The sequence below is a fragment of the Podarcis raffonei genome, chromosome 8, assembly GCF_027172205.1.
Source record: "Podarcis raffonei isolate rPodRaf1 chromosome 8, rPodRaf1.pri, whole genome shotgun sequence".
NCBI classification, from domain to species: Eukaryota; Metazoa; Chordata; class Lepidosauria; order Squamata; family Lacertidae; genus Podarcis; species Podarcis raffonei.
Window position 1 is genome coordinate 47,986,607 of NC_070609.1, and position 14,788 is coordinate 48,001,394.

Below are 14,788 nucleotides of genomic sequence, written 5' to 3' on the forward strand. Positions count from 1 at the left end.
CTGGAGGTGGCTTTAGCATCCACCAGAGATGCTTTTTCTACGTGTTTTAGGAATTTTTGGGAAATTTGAGGAGGGAAAAAACCCGAGATTTTGTTTCAGGGAAGACACTGTATCGCTGCTAACACGTGCAAGACACATTTTGTTGTTGTTATTTAGTCATGTCCGACTCTTCGTGACCCCGTGGACCAGAGCACGCCAGGCACTCCTGTCTTCCACTGCCTCCCGCAGTTCGGTCAAACTCATGCTGGTAGCTTCGAAGACACTATCTAACCATCTCGTCCTCTGTCGCCCCCTTCTCCTTGTGCCCTCCATCTTTCCCAACATCAGGGTCCTTTCCAGGGAGTCTTCTCTTCTCATGATGTGGCCAAAGTACTGGAGCCTCAGCTTCACGATCTGTCCTTCCAGTGAGCACTCAGGGCTGATTTGCTTAAGAATGGATAGGTTTGATCTTCCTGCAATCCATGGGACTCTCAAGAGTCTCCTCCAGCACCATAATTCAAAAGCATCAATTCTGCAATCAGCCTTTATGGCCCAGCTCTCACTTCCATACATCACTACTGGGAAAACCATAGCTTTAACTATACGGACCTTTGTTGGCAAGGTGATGTCTCTGCTTTTTAAGATGCTGTCTAGGTTTGTCATTGCTTTTCTTCCAAGAAGCAGGCATCTTTTAATTTCGTGGCTGTTGTCACCATCTGCAGTGATCATGGAGCCCAAGAAAGTAAAATCTCTCACTGCCTCCATTTCTTCCCCTTCTATTTGCCAGGAGGTGATGGGACCAGTGGCCATGATCTTCAGTTTTTTGATGTTGAGCTTCAGACCATATTTTGCGCTCTCCTCTTTCACGCTCATTAAAAGATTCTTTAATCCTCCTCACTTTCTGCCATCAAGGTTGTGTCATTTGCATATCTGAGGTTGTTGATATTTCTTCCGGCAATCACATGCTCCAAATGGAGGGCTTCCTCGGTTATTTGAAATTACGCATGCATACAAACACACATTTTCCACAATTGAAGGAAACATTTGCAACATTAAAGATTTCTATCTGTCCAGTGCTGCATTCACTCTGGAGTCATCTGTTGGGGGAGCCACGTGTTTATTTCCAGAGACAGAAAACTAGGCAGCACAAAACAATTTAAAACAAGAGCTTAAACAGCAACCAGCAACAACTTTTTTATATCTACAATAGTCATCCACTCCAGCTCCAAAGTATTAAGGGAATGGCTGTGGCTCAGTGGCAGAGTCTCTGCCTTGCATGCAGACAGAGTCCTACCTAAGGCTCAATCCACAGCAGCATCTGCAGGTACTACAGGGAGAGAAACTCTGAAACTTTGGAGAGCTGATGCTGCCAGTCAGCATAGTTAATTCTGAGCTGGATAGACCAAGACTGTATGGGGTCGTTTCTTATGCTCCTACTGTTAAGAGGGAATTGAGTGGTGGGCTTTGTCTCAGCCCACTTCTTCCAGAGCTATTATTAATATGGGCCACCTCAAGACCATGGCAGTAGAGCACAACACTTTGGTTTGAGGCAAATCACTCCAAACAGCAGAGTAGTTTAGAAGCACATAAAATAATCCACTGTGTCCTCTGGCAACCATGAGTTGGCAGCTGCAATTCATTCAGGTTCTTATACTTATTTAAACCACTCCTGAAGAACTTTGCTTTACAAGGTGCTGTGCAAATAGCATACAGATTAACCAATACTGAGACTGAGGTGGCAACTTGCCCAAGGTCACCCAGAGGTGAGACTTATTCCCCAGGTCCAAGACTAGCTCTCTATTGGCCCACACTGGCTGCTGTCTCTTGTCTTTGTTTGGAATTTCTCACTGTTGCTGAGGAAAGTAGATGTTATAGAACCACTTAATTGATCATAATTTTTGCAGAAAATACCAGCTTGTTTTCTGGCTCAGTGATTCAGAATGTGTGTTAATTAATCCCTTGTAAGGCATGATCTTGATTTATAGGGATGGCTTCAGATAAGAGAAGATACCCAGATACATTCATTTGGTTCATTCACAAATATATTACAGGTCTCTGTTGCTGTTCTTTTGAAGCTCCCCTCACCCCCGCCTTGAATGGCACCTCATAAGAAAGACTAACTTTTATGCTTTATCCTCCTTGAAGACTCTTGAGTGACATCTCCCACTGCAAAAGCCCACAGAGAAGTGACTAACTTCTTTCAATGTGTTCTGAATTCAACCTCCTTCTGATGAAGGAGAAAACACATGCCAGTCCCAAGTAGTCTCTCCAGAAAGCACTCTATTGCCTCTACCTTCTCTTTGATAATGAGAAAGATCTCAGGTGCCTCTTCTGATCTCGCCTGCTGCATTGTGGCATGGGAAGAGAAGTGGTTTCTTAAGTAAGGAGATCAGAGGCTTTTTAGAAATTGCAGGTAAAACTCAGTACTCTGAGCATTTGGACCTGGAGGACACCAGTGTAGATCACAGGATGCAAGTAGGAGCAAGAGCCTTGAGCTGAGATGTGATTTTTAATGAAAAGTGTACTGCAGATGTTGGCAGCTGCTTTGGCTTATTAATGGAAAAGGGTGGTACCTCAGTGGATAGAGCATCTGGTTTGCATGTAGAAGATCCTCAGTCCCTGGCATCTCCAGGTGGGAGAAGGAATGTCCCCTGTCTGAAACCTTGGAAAGAGGTTACCACTCAGTACCACTCAGTTACCACTCAGTATCACTGTACTGAGTTAGAAGATGGGCCTCTGTTATAAGGCATCTTCCTATGTCCCTACATAATGTGCAGCTGTAGTTGAAAGAAGAACAACTATCATGGTCTTGAAGTGATGGGCACATGAGTGGCTGTTCTCAAAAGAAGAGGAAATGGGAGACTGCTTGCAGAAATCCCGGCACCTCAGATGCTTTTAAAAAAGTTTCTTAAAGCAGCATTGCAAGATTTCATACAGATTTATCTACAATGAAGAAAGTCCTTTGGCCAGTAGTTCAACCCCGACGAGGCACTGCAACAGGAATTCGCAATATGAGGTCTTATATGGATCAATTTTAGTCTCTTAAGGGAAGGAGTTGACCTTTTATGATTTGGATTTCTGGTCAGAGATTATTCCTCATAAGAGACAGAAAAAACTTGCTACCTGATGGGACCTGAGGTTATCACTACAGGGTCCTTGCTCAAGCGCTGTTGGACAGAGGGAGGTTGAAGAAAATTCCCAGAGCACTTAATTTATTTTCTTTCTTTTTTTAGCTTTCAGTATTTTTTACAGAGTGAAGTTCAACCATGTATTTTTTTCTGATCCTCACTGCCATTGTGTAAAATACATTTTCTTTGGTGTTTCAGAGACATATGGGTGATTCTGGAGTGTGGCTAGCTTGTCAGCTCCACCACTCCTGTTGCTGTATGGCCGACAAAGGGGATTCCTGTGACCCAGATGGGAGCTCAGGCAACCAGTAATTGACCTTCTATGCTACAGCTGGAACATCAGGGTTCAAAGTAATGAAGGATTCCTCAGGGCTGCTGGCAGTGCTGGTGTTCTGGTGTGTGTGTGTGTGTGTGTGTGTGTGTGTTGCAATCCTGCTTCCCCTGTTCCTCCACCTCTAAGGAGACTCTGGTTCATAGTCTGGGTGTAGCTGGAGCCTGACAAATACCTGGCTTTTCTGGTTTAAAAAAACCCATAGCAGCAGATGGGAAAGGCCTCTGCCAAGTCCCTGGAGAGCCACTATAAGTCATAGAAGAAAATATTGGGCTAGATAGTCCACTGGATTGGCCTGGGATACGGCAACTTCCCATGACATTCTTAATTTGCTTAGTTTGCCTGCTTGGATGGAAGTGAAGGAAAAGGCCGCAGGAGGGAGCATGATGTCTGAATAGGACCTTGTCACAGTTGTGCCTACGGAACACTTCTCAAGAGGGGCCTACCTGGAGCCTGCTTTGCTCTCATTTCAGCACCAGGCTAAAACCTATTTTACTCGCCCCCCCTCCATAATTTCAGTATGAATTATGGATTTTAGACTGGTTTGCCATTGCTGTTTTATTTTTGTAAGTTTTATTTGCCAAATGGATTTTACTATTCTAACATTGCTTTTATGATGCTGTGTAAGCTGCCCTTGGACACTTTTTGCAGGACAGGATACAAACCCTGATTTCCCCCCCAGGAAAGATCCACAAGCCAGTGACGGCTCCTGAACCTTTCTCTTTAAAAGTTTGAATGGCTTTAATTTTGTTTACTGTGTGTTTTTGCAATATTGATTCCAAAAGGGCTCCCATGGAAGAAGACGTTATGATGCAAAGCATTTCTGTTGTTTATTTACTTCATCTTATTCTATATCATTTGTTACATTTATCAGTCACCGAATTGCCATGAGCCTCTAGGTGATGTATAACCCTGATACAAAGAGTTTAAAAAAAGCACATAATAATCCAAGCAATACATTGTGATATACAAGCCTAGCAACTAAATAAGTAAGCATTAACACTGGCACAATCCAATAAAAACTAAAAGACCCCCACACGCTAAAACTGAATGATCGCTGTCAAGCGAGCAGAGACTAAAATCAGATGATGTTAAGGCAGCATTAAAATGCAAAAAGGTCCGACTTCGATCCCTGGCAGCATCTCCAGGTACCTGGTGATGGGAAAAGCCTCTCTCTGCCCAAGACCCTGGAGAGCTGCTGCCAGTCAGAGAAGTCAATACTGGGCTAGACGGGTGAATGGTCTGACCTAGAAGAACGCAGCTTCCTCTGTTCATAAGCTGGAAGAGCCCCCTAAATAGCCCTGTATGGCCTGTGCTGAATCAGTTTGAAGTTATTGTTGTATAGTAAGTGCAGGGACCTCTTGTGGCACTTCTAGACCTTACATCACACAATTTCCTTAAACACAGTACAGTATTCTATTTTCCTTCTGGGTGGAGTCTTTTCTTCTTTCCAGCAGGGGGAGACATCTGACCATATAACAGAACTGATAATGCTGCCTTTGGAAGCTTCTTTTATCAATATACATATAAAACTCAATGCTCAAATTAACTAGTTCAATAAGTAATTTAGCTCATTGATTTTTGGGCATATCCTAAGTGCCATTACAAGCTACGGATATTTTAAATGCCATTACCTAATAGAAGGAATGTTTTAAGCACCTTCTATTGATTTTATTACTGCTTTATTTTGCTGTCTTGGTTTAAAATCATTTTAACCACTCGGTAATCAAGAAGAAATATATCGTTGGTGAAATACAGTCAATTTCCTAAAAACCTTTGACATCGTTAAATAAGGAATTACAGTTGTTAAATCATGTCAGGCAATAACCAAGGGACAGAAAAGATATACAATTCGGAGCAGCGGGCCAGCAATACCAGTAAGCTGTTCTGACCTTTGCCATCCAGACTCTATGTATGTGACAATCACACACCCGGCTTCTCTTCTTGGCTCTTACATCAGCGTTTTTGGCAAGAAGTGTGGCTGGGAACATTCATCAAACTAATCGGCATGTTAATCGATTAATTCATTAATCGCAGATTTAGAATGTGGATTTTAAATCAGAGGAATCGATGCTGGCTGCAGCTGGAGGGTGTTCACTGCTGATGCTATTAATTATCATTTCTTATATTTGGGATGATTTTTTTGAACAGAATATTTCCATCTGTCTTTGTTAATTACGTGGGAGGAACTGTTATCTTCAATACATACCCTTAACTTGTTACCTTTATAGAGGCAGCCGGGCTGTTTGCTTTAACTGGATAATTAAACACTAGTCTGTTAAACAGGACAACAGTTAATTTGACTAAAAATAGTTAATCAGTGGATAGCCTTAGTAAGAAAGTATTTAAAAGCTAGGCAGGTTACTGAGTGCTAACCAAGTATGACCAAGGGAGAGGTAGTCAGTGTTTTCATTACCTCCTGCACCGTGTTGTTGAAATCACTTTCTAGCTTAGCAAACAGGCAGTTGCGTTTGCTTGCTGATATTGCTCATAAGGTTGCATGGTGACATTATGCCCCAAAGATGTAAACAGAGCATGCTCCTCCGAGGAATTTGAACCTCCATGCCTTTGAGATGAACAGATTAACAGGACCACTGAGCTAATCACTTGGCAGATGCAAACTGCAAATACAGTCTATATGTTGCCTAATCAAAGAATTGCAGAAGTATGTAGTGAGCTTTGAAGCTCAATAAAAGCCAGCTAATGAGATGATTAAATTGACATTTGATGTGATTTAACTATAGAGCAGCAAACATCAATACCTATATGATTTGGCAAGTGATTCTCAAATTATGATGTGAGCTTTTCAAGGGTTTCCACCATTGGAGAACACCTAGCTGTAAACCAGCATGGGGCGGGGTGTGGTGTAGATTTTGTAAAGTCAAGTGTTTTAATCATCAGTAGCTTTCTATTCACTTCTGCTGCCTAAACAAACATTTAAGGGAACTGAATGATTAGGCCCAGGTTTGTGCATGAATGAGCTCTGAAATCAGTGGACCAAAACAGAACTCCTTGGTTCTTAGAAGCTATCAAAAGGGAAACTGATTTTCCTAAGTCCAGGGATTGCCCTGTGTTTGGGGCTTCCTTTCAGAAGTTTTTCCTTTCATGCAGTTTTCTGCATGTGCAAAATCTCACCAGATTCCAAAGCGTAGAAGAAGAAAAGCAAATCCAAAGCACTGTGTGCCAGCCATGCTCACAAGATGTTCCTGGGTGCTGCCTTTTGTTAGCAAGATGCAAACCTGACAGCACAGCCTTTGTCCCATACATGCTTGAGTTTAGTCCTGTGTGTGCTCATGGTCCCAGCAAAACTGCTGCGGAAGTTTGAGCCTGCATCTTCCCTGGTGTCTCCCAGTTTAAATGTGTATCCCAAACTGATCTCCATACCAGGTGGGGGAACTTTTGCGCCCCCCCCCAATGTTGCTGAACTTTAACTCATAATCTCTGGCCATTGGCCATGCTTGCTGAGGCTGATGGGAGTTGTAGTTCAGCAACATCTGGAGAGGGCCACAGATTCCACACATCACCACATGGTGTTCTTGCATACATTACCACTACTTGTTATGTAATATGGGCTATTGGAGGCGGGGAAAGATTGGGAGAGAGTTCTAGCCATATTAAGTTACTGTTATACCTACAATTGCTTTTCTTCTTATAATTTCAGATTACCATGCTTAATGCACACGAGCTGACGCATGGAGATACATTTGGGGTAATGCTGTGTGTAGTTATGCATGTCGTATTATCACATGGCTAGATGTGGTCTGTCATCCCCTACTCAGCACATCTGGTACAGTAGATTTACATGCAGAAATTCCATTTCCACATGGAGATTGCATTCACTGAACTGGGGCAAATCACTTTAGAATGGAGGTCCATTTGTGTTGCCCAGGATGAGGCTGTCACCGTAGGAAAAGATAGGTGTCTAGTATAAATTCAGGATATGGATTATCCTATCATGGCAGCTGCCTTCTGTGGTATCTCCTTTCTATAGATTAGAATAATTTTGTTGTTCCATGCAGGAGGTGAGCTGGCAGTCAGTGTCACTCTCTCTGACCAGTATTTGGAATCATCACTTTTAATAGAAACCCAGCCATCACTTGCTTTGTTTAAAAAAGATACCAAACATAATTACCCAGTAATTAGAATCCTGGTCCTTTCCACTGCATTGCTGGAAATTGGGTTTCCAACATCCCTCTCCTCCTTCCCCTCTGCATTCCCTGCCCCAAAGCTTAGAAATACCAGAGCCAATGCCTGTAAGACAGAGGCATGATGCTCTGATCAGAAAGACAAGTTAAATGGCTATTTGCTTATTTTATTTAACCCAATTCATATACTGTGGGATTGTAGTAAAACCTCTTAAGCGGGTTATAAGAAATATTAAAATTATCAATAAAAACAGTTAAAAACAATTAAAGATAATTAAAACCAGCAGTAAAAGAAATCGAAACACAACATGTCTGGATTGGCTTCATCATCTCATCCTCCTAACACATGCTCCCTTTTCAGTATGAAAAAGGAAACACAATAAAAAAAGGTTTCACTTGCAATAATTTTTCCATATCTTGAGGACTAGCAAATTCTTTACTATGAGGCTTTATTTGTACAAAGCATAGCAAAACTTCAAAACCACTCAAAAGCTTTCTTATTAACTGCTGTCAGTCCTGTGATTTACAAGGGCAATAAAGATCTGGAGGGGGCACATTTATCATGGACTTCAGCGCACCAGGAGCCATTTTCTCAAGTGGTAAAGCCAAGTGATAAAATGAGTTCTTTTGTTCCATAACCTTCTTAAAATGTGTGTGTTGGTCTTTCTGGCTTGTAGCTTGGCTCTGCTCCTCTAGCCCTCCATCTCCCTGCGATGATGAATTGCTCAGACACAGATGCTGATGATGCTTCTAGAACAGCAGATTCTCTGAGTGATACAAATTTACTTTCCGCTTTCTATTAGTTGCCAGCATTATTTATTCCTCTACTCCTAATTTTTATTTTATTTGCATGACACTTTTGAAATTGGGTAGGAGAAACTATCATATACCCTTCCTTCTTAGGAAAACTCAGATAATTCTGATTTAGGATAATATAAAATCCTCATGTTTATACCAAGAAACCATTCTCCTGATTTGTGGTGTGCATGTTGGGAAGCAAAGTCCCATTGTTCTGCATTTGACATACTCTCATAGGCAGATAATAACTTTTGTGTCTATCCTCCGTTCCTTGGCAGGAGAGAGAGAGAGAACGAGAGAGAGAGAGAGAGAGAGAGAGAAAGTTAATTTGTTGCAAAAAATAGACAGCCCAGTTGGGGCTTGCTTTGTACATGAAAGAACAATACCAGTGCAACTGTTCATTGATTAACATAATTGAGCCATAGTTAAATAGTCAAGGCTTAAGCTAATCAGAAAATAAAATAAGCCTTTAAAAATGTACCTGGGCTTATTTGCAACAAAACTGAATTACACTATGACTGTTGGAAGAAAGAAAACAATGAGTACTGTTCAACTTTGTCTTCATGTTAGTCATTCTAGTACATCACAAAGGTTGTCTAGTTTTCGGCAAATGTATTTCCTAAAATAATTTCCTTCTTCAGGACATTTTTTGAAATGCACTTGACTTGGCCTAGCTTTGTCAAAAAGAACAATTTACATGTCTTACAAAAATGGGAGAAGTTAAATTTCAAGGCAAATGACTTCTAGATTAGATGATGTGCGACTTGATTTACACAAGTTAACTAGCATCATGTTTGTGAGGTTTGTGTTTTTAAAATGGGGGCTGGGGAAATGACAGAGTACAATGGACCAGTTAGCAAAGTGGGTTGGTTTGCTCACAGCATGAGGATGAATTGGATGGAAGAACAATCAGCTTGGAAATGTCTTCCAATTTGCTTTTAAGGCTCAGGGCAGGTGGGTGATTTTGACCATACTTTCCAACCTTTTTAGATCAGGGATCAGGGACACGGGCACCTCCGAGAAACGATGTAGAGAAGGACCAGCGGCGGTGGTGTGCCTCTTCTCCTCTGGGCTCCGGTACACTGCAGCTTCGCTCCTGGCTCAGGTCTGTGCCAGGGGCAGAAGCAGTGCAGAGAAGGCGTGGTAGCGTTAGCCCTGCGCCACATCTCTCCTCCTTTGAGCTCTGGTATGAAAGGGAGGAAAAGGGTCACTGTTGAGCAGCTGCCACTGCCAGAGAGCACCCAGAGCCTTTTCACCTCCTGCTGCTACTCACGCCCCGACTGCTGAGTCTCATTCCTTTCCACATGCTCCGGCTGCCTTCCTGCTGGGCTCATGGTCCCCCAGGGCCACACACACTGCGCACTCCGGCGAGGCTGGGCAAGGCAAAATGGAGGGCTGTCCTCCCTTCCTTGCTACGCCATCATGCTCTGCCATCACATCAACGTTGTTGCGCTCCCTGCCAGGTGCTCTGATTGGTAGAGAGCCAGATTTCTCCCTGCAGCCACCACAGCCAATTTCTTTCCCTGCTTAATTTATTAAGAGACTGAGAAGGGGAAAATTGTTCTCCTGTGCAGTGGCCGCCCAAGGAAGGACGTGTGGATCCTGGGACATTCTGGGATCCAATCAGAGACTGGGATGCCTGCTTTAAATCCGTGATGTCCCACTCGAAACATGACAGTTGCATGGTATGTTTGCCACAATCCAGCATGATCTATTCCCTATGACTCCAAGATCTTGTTTGTAGTTCCTCACTGCTTAATTCAGACCCTATGAGTGTATATAGGAAATTAATATTTCTTTTGGTGGGTTGTGTTGTGATGCTTGCATTGGTTGCCTTCCTCTGACCTGAGGAGGATACACTGGATGATTATCATTGCATTGAACAGCAGTTGAAACGTTTGGTAAGATATAGGGGCTGTTTTAGAAAGAAATTGGTGCTACATAGGGAACCTCAGACAATTTTCTCTGGCGGCAACTTGCTGCTAAAGCCACTTGGTATGCTTTGGGGAAAGTGGTTAGAGGACTGTCGTTTGCTAGAGATGGCTGAACCATCACTCATGATTTCCCCCAAAGGAGGCAGCTGTAGTGCTAGCCTTAGGCACACCTCTTAACCAGCTCTTAACCAGCATATGGAAGATGTTGGCCTTCGCTAGTCCATCATGGGTATATCAGCCATGGCAGAGAGATTTTTTTTCAGACCTGTTTGCTGTAATTTTATGGCCATACTTAAAATATGAGTAGGAAAGATTTTTACCAGCCGACCAGCCTCTTTTTATATAGCTGCAAAGGGAATTGTGTGTTATTTCTGATACTTATCGTATTGTTAAATCTTTTGTCTCTGATATTTTAAGTTGGAAATTATAAGTGTTCTTTGTACTCTAGGGCCTCTTTTATACTGCAACTTCTTTAAAGTTTTTAAAGATCTAAAAAAAACAAAAAACCCTTTACTTTATGAAGCAGTTTGGGGGTCAGTTTTTATAAAAATGTGTGCTTTTATGTTGGATCGTTTAAAGACCATCTGTTAACTGAAGCCAACCATAAGTGAAGTTGCAGTTATGTTTCCTATTAGTCTTGTATCTTTCCTATTAGTCATGTATGAGAGAATACAGAGGTAGCCAACAGAACTCCAAACAAGAATTGAGAAAGCAGATGGTTGCCATCATTTTACCTTGTTTTCTTTTACAAGAATGAAAAATTATTAATAGAACAGAAAACACTGTGCCCAGCTACTTTTGCTAACCACAGCTGAAAAATCACACCAAATATGCATTTCTGAGCCTTTATTTTATAATGCAATTGAAAATTTGAACTGTTTAGCTTAAGAGACATTAAGAAGAGGAGAGGAGAGAAAGCAAAATGAAACTCATGACTAAAAGCATAGAATGAAAGACAAAATGTACTGTTTGAAATAGGTGTGTACTTTCTGGTCAGTGAAGGCTCATTTATTATATTGTCACAGTGAACTGTGATTTTTTATTTTTCTTATGAGGAGGAAGATGAAATTTTTCCTAGGTAGTTCTCTGGCTTACTGGCAGCTGCCTTTTCAAAAGTTGTCTGTTGACTTAAATAAAGATCCTTGAGAAGACAAATCACAAATTGTTTTTCAACTAAATTCAGCTACAAGCTTCCAGGTATGCCCACGTCATACCTGGCCACAGGACTGCAGCTCTCATATGCCGCTGAGGGAATAACACTCCCTTCTGCTTCACAATTCCTGGGCAATTTCAGACAGTTGCTAAGAATAGGAAAGGAAGATTTAAATTGACCAGAGAAATAAATTATGACGTTTTTATACCTGATTATATAGGAAAGTGTGTGTTTGTGGTAGGAATTAGCACATAGTAGATATGCAGATCCAAGGCTCGTATTTCATTTGAAATGTATTTATACATTCCTATCCTCATGTTAACCCTATGACAATTTTTAATTGGAATATCAAACTATAGTAAAATGTACAGGCAATGTCTGATTTCACCCCAGTCCTCCACAGTGTGGGTAATAATCTTTCTGAAGCTCATTAATTCCATTTTCAGAGGGGTCAATGAGACTGAGGGTGTTTTCACACATTAATTTTTTAATCACTTCTGGCTTTAGTGTGAGTTCTAGTGCAAATTGCCCCCCACCCCATGCATGCATTGTCCAGAATGCCCATTCCCCATTACAAATGCCTTGCCCCTGCATTGACCCTGATCACCTAAATAATCCTCTTCAGAGCCTCATGTATCCACTTGTAACTGGCTTGAATGCCGCACAGTAAAGCTGTAGCCAAGCAAGAATTTGCACATAAGTATCCCTGAGGTCCTAGGTAGCATGAATAAATGGGTGGTACCAGTGACTCCGTTTCCTAGAGTGAGCCCCCAAGTCCCTTTTGTCCCCTCATCATCTAATTGCCCATGATCAATAATTTTGCCTGCCATGAACATGTGGGATGTGGGAGCCAATTTTGGTGTTGGATTTATGTGCAGGAAAGTAAAAAGAGGACCCAGTAAGAAGGAGGAAGGAGAGAGCCTGGGCTGGCCAAAGGGGAATACTACTTGCCATTGTTTGGTTGCTGGTTTCCTATCTACGAATATCAAACCTTGACTTGCCTTTTCCACTCCTTCATGCACAAATATTTGCCAAGTTTGCTGATATATAAATGCATATGGATTCTCTTGGAGATTTCTTCTTCAGTTTGTGGAGAACTTTCCTCTTCATCTGTTTTCAGACTTTGATGCTATTCCGTTTAGTTTCCTCTTGTTCTTATTGGATTTTAGAAAAGGTTAATTAGCTATCCACCAAGCTTGGTGGAAGAAGATTTTAATATTAGGCAATGTCCTATTGGGGTATGAAGGTAACACCATGAGGGGGTACTATAATTTTATCACATTTGTCCTGGTAAGTTGGTTTATTAAGGTGAACTGATTACAGCCCGCAGAGTTAATTTTTATATGCTAATACACCACAGCAAGTTGGGAACTTAAATAAAATGATACAATTAATTCAAATTTATGACAGGCAGGGAAGCTCAGTAAGGTCATCTGTAGATTATATTAACACTGCATCATCCAGACATTTCATCCCATTTTGTCTAACGTCAGGTGGCTGCTCTGTGTATCTTAATGCCCCTGGAATGTGGAAGGAAATGTGATGCAAAGTACATTGGGTGAATCTTGGCTCAGTTGCTGCATGCAGAGAAGACATACACAACTCATGATGTACTCTAAACACTGTACACATCTTATGATTCATAGTGTGAACCACAAACTTCGCAATTTTAGAAAAGTGTCTGCACTAAGCTTCTCAGGATTTTAATTCACTGGGGGAAATGTATGCCAAAATTATTCTGCTTTTTTGTTTGTTTGTTTATTAGCCACCCCAAAACCTCTTTGGGTGACATGCAAACAATTTGAATAAATGGGTAAAAACATCAAAACAATGCAGTGCAATCAGATACAGCACTAAAATTCAATAAACAAGCACAAATATATAACTGGCAGCCACAGCCATATAAAAAATCCTACAGAGAATTAAAATATCTGTGGTATGTCCATGTTTTTCAGGCATATGAGGTGATAGTGCTATTGGGTTCTTGATGTCAGGCATTGTAGTCTTGACTTGGACACGCGCTGGTGGAAAGGACATCGTTGTATCTCCCAAGTAATTATTCAAATTTTGCTTCTGAATGAGAATATGGATTCCTTTTCTCTCTCTAGCTTATACACATTGCTTATGTTCTTAATTGCACAACTGAATCTTCCTGATATTGTGTGTCTGTTATCATTGACGTGATCCTTAATTGCCTTGTCTACAGCAAGGCAACATACAGAGCTCCCACTAAAGAGGGATCAGGAATGAAAATGAGGGTGGGGACTTTATTGTGCCGCCCAGGAGGAAGGTTGGAGGTGGTTCTTCCTGCATTTGGGATGGATGGATATCCTTATCGCAATAGTGTATGTGTACCCATGGTTGATGACCTAGAGATGGTAGGGAGTGTTTTATGGAAAGCACTGTAAATTTACAATGCAATCCTAACCACATTTGCTCAGAAGTAAGCTCTGTTGCATTCAGTGAGACTATGGCTGCATATACATCAAGCCATTTGTAGCACAAAAATTTAGTTTTTTAAAAATCCAGAATTGTTCGTGCTTGTCCTCAACATGGTGTTTTCAGTATAGATTGTTTTTAGAACCTGGCATCCACAGGGATGGGCCTGGTTGCTTGAAACCCATTTGAAAGCTGTCCCATTGAGTAGGTGAGCTATGCTTTTTCCTCTCTGCAGCTGCATGAAGAAGGAAGTGGTGATTGAAGTATTGGTATACGCTCACCCACAACGTCATTGGGGAGGTAGGGATACACCTCTCTGCCCCACTGCCAGGACTGCTTACAATCTGTTTTCAAATGGACACACTGCAGGGTAATGCAGAATCAATCTGCAGTGAGCTTTTATTTTTGGAATGAAACCAGTTTCTCCATAAGCGCTTTTCAGGGGCAAATAAACAGATGTAGCTGGTGTGTACACTACATGGAAAAAACAAACATGTGCTCACTCTCCACTGCTTTTGGAATAAAATGTTGTGTGTACGCAGCCTTACTTCCTAGTAAGTGTGTTTTGGATTGCAGCCTCAAATGTGGAGGCACCACATAGGTGAGTTGGTGTCTCTTAAATGAGCTTTGGTGCACTATTCTTTTGTGTGCTATTGATTTTGTGTCATTCTTTGGGGCCATCATGACAACTCTCTATATTAAACTACATAAAACAGCATCTCTGTGGAGCAAGTCGGCCTCGCCCTGCTCCTGAACCACCACATGGAGGCTTTTTGATATTAAGCAGCTACAGCAACTGCCCAGGAGGGAAGAGAGGAGAGAAAGTGAATCAAAAGGTAGGACAAAACTGGAAGGGGGAGGAGAAAGAGCATAGGAGGCAT

The 14,788-nt window shown here is 41.7% G+C and overlaps 1 protein-coding gene across 1 annotated transcript in view; it reads right to left on the bottom strand.

The window, feature by feature from the left end:
* The window catches only part of NQO1 (NAD(P)H quinone dehydrogenase 1), a 178,685-nt gene that overhangs the window by 63,445 nt on the left and 100,452 nt on the right, over positions 1-14,788 (bottom strand). The window lies entirely within an intron of this gene.